Below are 5332 nucleotides of genomic sequence, written 5' to 3'. Positions count from 1 at the left end.
ACCCCTTAGTGGTCGAAGTCTGGATCCTGCAAATAGAGAAGTTTTTCTCTGTCCTAGGTCTAACCAAGGAACAGAAGGTTCTCTTAGCAGCCTTTATGCTGATCGATGAAGCAGAACATTTGTGGCGACTTAAGAAGGAAGTCTTGCCTACCCTACTACTTGGGAAGTTTTTATGAATCCATTCTTTGATAACTTTTTCCCAGCCTATGTCCGAGAGAAGAAGGAGGAAGAATTTCAGGACCTCTACTAAGGAAATCTAATAGTTGCCCAATATGTAACAGAATTTGTCCAACTGTCTAGGTTTGCTCTTCTAATAGTCACCCCCCGAAAGTCGTAAAGTTAGGAATTTTCTAAAAGGCCTTCGTGCTGATATCTATGATCGAGTTGCGATGCTAAGACACAACTCATATGTCAAGGTGCTAGAACATACTCAGTTGGTCGAGGATATCATCTTGGCCAGGCACCAATGCATTGCCTGAGTCCATACCCAACAACAGTAACCCCAACAACCTAGAAAAAGATTGCCCGACCCAGTAAGTAGCTACCTTGATAAACGAACTTGAGTTACCTTTCCTCTTACTTTACCCCCACTTGTTGGATAATCTACCCGACCTTCCCAACCATGTCAGCATTGTGGTCACTCGTATGGTGAATTACCCTGTTGGTGTATCAATCACGCCTACTATCAGTGCGGAAAAACCCAATAGCTTATAAAGGACTACTCTCAGCGGCCGAAGGATGTGGCGAAAGCTGTAGCCTAGGGTCGTGTGTACCACCTAGATGAACCTGGTGCCCTCCCCACTCCTGTCCTTATATGGGGTATGTTTTCTATTCATTATACTTTGGCCAAGGCTTTGATCGATACAGGTGCTATCCACTTTTTTATCTCTTGTCCATTTGCTTGTAAATTTGATATTAGGCCTACATCTTTAAAAGAAATATTAACTGTAGAGACTCCCTATAGGGGATTATTAGAAGCTCACTGTGTGTATAAAAATTGTAAGATAAAAGTTTTAGAAATAGAAGTATATTTAGACTTAATGCTCTTAGATTTCTTAGGGTTTGACGTTATTCATGGAATGGATTGGTTAGAAAAATAGAGCAATTATTGATTGTGAAAGTAAAGTTGTAACCTTGCGAACTCCAAAAAAGAAATAAAATTTATTTTTCTCCCTAACAATTGAATAAACAGGAATATGGATGTTGATCCTACTGTGTATTTCATTCTCATTATTTGTAACTTTTTGGAAGTTTTTTCTGTCAAATTACTTGGTCTACCTCCCCCACGAGAGATAGAGTTTTCTATCGAATTGCTTCTTGGAACCCAACCAATTTTGAAACCTGCTTATCGTATGAGTCTTGTTGAGCTCGTAGAATTAGAAAACCAGGTTTTTGAGTTTCTTGGTCAGAAGTTTATTCACCCTAGTCACTCCCCTTGGGGTGTTTTTGTGGTATTTGTTAAAAAGAATGATGACACCCTCAAACTATGCATAGACTACCAAGAACTCAACTGAGTAATAATAAAGAGTAAGTATCACCCTGACCCTTCTCATATCATTCCTCACGATGAGATGCAGGTATAAGCCAATATAATTTATGAGGAACTCCCAATGGAAATTCTTGGTTGGACCGAAAAAGTTTTACGCAATAAAATGATCCCCAGTGGCAGCACCACACTCCGGAAGAGGCGAGGTAGGAGTTGGAAAGCGAGATGAGCGAGAAGTTCCAGACCTATTAAAAACAAATTTGGGAGACCAAATTTTTTTAAGGTGGGGGGATATAACACCCCGCTCACCACCATGCTAAAGTTGTACTTGGAAACCCCTATTTATTCGGGCGTTAAATCCACTTGAACTCATTTAAATTTATCCCTATCTTTATATCGTAATTCGTAATTTAAAGTCGTGATTTTATCTTTATTTTATTTTTACTTTATTTTTATTTTATTTTATACATTATTATTATTTTATTTAAAAATAATTTTCAAGAGAAAACAAAAAAAGGGGGAGAAATCTCGCGGGAAAACACAAGCGGGAGAGGCTCGCCCTGGCGGGCACAATGAGTTGTGCGCTAGCGTGGCGTGCAAACCAAGCACAGGACGTGTGCACTGTGCGCATGTCACATCCGCACGGGGTGAATGACCAGTCTGTGCATTGTCAGATCGCGCTTAGACAGGCTTGTCCGCGCGTGTCACATCATGCGCAGATAGGGCCAAACATCGTGTATCCTCCTGTGTACGCACCGTCCGTGTAGTAGGACTCTGCGCCTAGGCCTGCGCACAGAAGGCCTGCGCGAAGCACCCTACAGGCAAGCCCTGCAGTGTGTTGCTAGCATGGGGAGGCGCACTGCTGCCTCGGGCAGTGCGCTACCGCCTTGGGTGGAGAGTCGTCATCGGTGGAGGATTCTTCCTTCATTTTTTGCGCTATCGCCGCTTCGTGTCAAATCAGTCATCTTCCACTCAACCTTTTCTCTCCTCACCAGATTTTACCACTTGGCACAAATCCAACGATCATCATTTTCGATAAATAGGGACCCCTTTCTTCTATTTTTCCTCATTACTTCTATTTCATTCTTTCACTTTCCAAGAGCTTAAAGACAGAGAGAGTGATCTAGAGAGAGAAGAAGAGGAGAAGAAGAAGAAAGGTGTAGGAAAATTTCGAGGTTTCGATAAAGAATTTAGTATTTTCTTAAACATCTTGAATATTTATAGAAAATCAAAATTATGAAGTTTGTGTTTTGTATTTTGCATGTTTCATATTTAATAGTTCTAATAAAATGATTTGTTCTTGATTTCAAGCATGCTATTTGATTTTATAGACACTTGATAATTTTCATGTAAATTAAATAACATGAATCCGTTGATAATTTTTCTGAAATATATATAAAAAAATAAAGAAAGAGAAGGGGAATGAAATCAAGCTTTTATATATATCTGATATATATATGACTGTGGTCGTAGATCGTACCATAGTTTAGCAAACCGAAAATATGCCTGAGCAAATTGTCGTTATATATATGTAATATGATCATTTTATATGGGTAGTAAGAAATCTGTATCTTCCTTTAAAGATAGAAGTTAGAACGATTTCGTGAAACATGACATGAAAATCTGAGCATTTCATGATTTATTTGATTTTCTCTATTATTAAGTATAATTTTGATTTGATTGTTATGATTGTGACATAATGTTTCCTTAAATAAATAAAATCATTTTCATAAAATAAGATAGGACCCTGATGTAACCTAGTGGTAAGTATTAATAACATAATTATTTACTTTTAAAATCTTACAATGTTATTTAAATATTATTTTTCTTACTGAGTATATAGAACTCACCCTTTCTATGCCCCCCCAGATGAGGAAGATAGTGAAGAACCGATCGCTGACCCACCCCTTGAAGCCTATGAGGATCCTGTGGATCCACAAACTTTGAGTGCATATTTTGTCCCGCACTATGATGAGTCCAATCGCATAGTGAAAGAACTGGCCCTTTTGTATTTTGATATTTTATATTTTGTATTTTGTTTCCACTTCTGGCCTCAATTATATATATGTGTAATTGGAACTCATATATTTTGGTAAAAGATTTGTAATAATTTGCTCCGCTGCATACAATTTTATCATGTATCGTAATCTACTTCTGCATCTAGCCCCCTTATTTCTTAATTAGCATTTGGGATGTCACAACATTAGTATTGAGAAATATTCCATTTTGTTTGCAAATGCTACTTTACCTTTTGATTGAAATTTAAAATTATAATTAAGTTTTATCCCCTACAAAAAAGGAAAAGGATTATTGAAATACTTTTATTGATTTTGTTCACGACAAACACTTAATCATTGTTCTTCATTCAACTTCTCAAGAGCTTATAAATTTTTTATTAGCATATATTAAGGAAGAAAACTCGATTAGATGAACATCAAGGAAAGTAAAGAATCAAAGCAAAGAGAAGAGCCACAAATTGATGACTTCACTTCTAAATATTTCTAAAAAGGATTTCAAATCTATAAAACAAGAAAAAGGAAACAATTTCAAAAAATAGTTCAAACTCTGTTTGGAAAAGTGCTTTCAGGAGAAGATCCTCTAAGGAATTTCAAAAGAACTTGAGAATTAGAGAATTTTTTTGAATGATCCGCATGAATCGAATATGGTACAAAAGAACTTGACATTCATGTAGGCAAAGAAAGGCATGTAAGTGAATCAATCATTTTTAGTTTGGTTTACCTCCAGCGAATAATAAAAAATACTATGCAATTATATCATGTTAGACCCTTAGTAAAGTGTCACATTACTAATGACTGTACCGTGGGTGGCTACCATGTAGCAAGTGATAATCGTTTGTCTATTAACATTTGGAAAATATGCAGAAACCCGTGAGTATGGTCTAATTCTTTGGAATTTAAGATAGAGATTTCTTACTAATAACAAAAACATTGGTGTTCGGAGTCAAAATTTAGAATATACTCTGATTTGGTTTTGGTAGAACGACATGTTCTGGTTTATATCTTGCCTTCCAAATGATGGAATTGGGTTTTGTTGCCATTTTATATACTTTCCAACATTATCCTTACACATAATACTTTCTATTATACATTACTCTTATCTAAAAAACAAAACTTTGTAGCTTTATTTTATTTTCGATCTTACCTTTTCTCCTACAAGCCTTGATGTTAATTTTATGATAATTAGATTTGATAATTTTATTTTTTATAAATAACTTAAAGTTTGGTGAACTAATTAACTAACTAAAATATTAGTTATAATTTTTTTGATAGGGAGTTAAAAATTACTATTATTTCTAAACAACAAAATAATACTAAGTTAATATATTAATATTTAGGTATTATATATAATATTACATTCATTCCAAAAAGTATTAGAAATGATGGCAAGTGTCAAGAACATTATTACGTCTAGCATATTCTACTAATGATTTCACATTGGAATTATACAAAAATATAACTCAACAAAATTTGATTATTAAAAAAATAAACTTTGTTAGTATTAACATGAGATAGTCATTTTACCCTTAATTATTTACATGAATACCAATTTTAACCTAGTTTAATTTTCCTCTTCTTACATTTTAACATAGAACATTCGCTGCTATTCTTATAATATTTTCACATGGGCTTAAACTTCCAACAGTAAACTGGCAGAGTAAAATATGCCTATACAAGCTTAGAAACCAGACCTAGTTTCCTAGAGATGAGACAAAACTCAAATCAGTTTATTAAAATAAAGCTATCTTATCATCTCATATCTGCATATGTTTTTTCCCAATAAAATGAGTAATAAACATCTTAAATGAAATGAGTTGCTTCAAGCCTC

Source organism: Carica papaya, chromosome 2 (genome assembly GCF_054855325.1).
Source record: "Carica papaya isolate Zhongbai chromosome 2, ASM5485532v1, whole genome shotgun sequence".
Taxonomy (NCBI): domain Eukaryota; kingdom Viridiplantae; phylum Streptophyta; class Magnoliopsida; order Brassicales; family Caricaceae; genus Carica; species Carica papaya.
Note: the sequence above shows the minus strand (reverse complement) of the source record.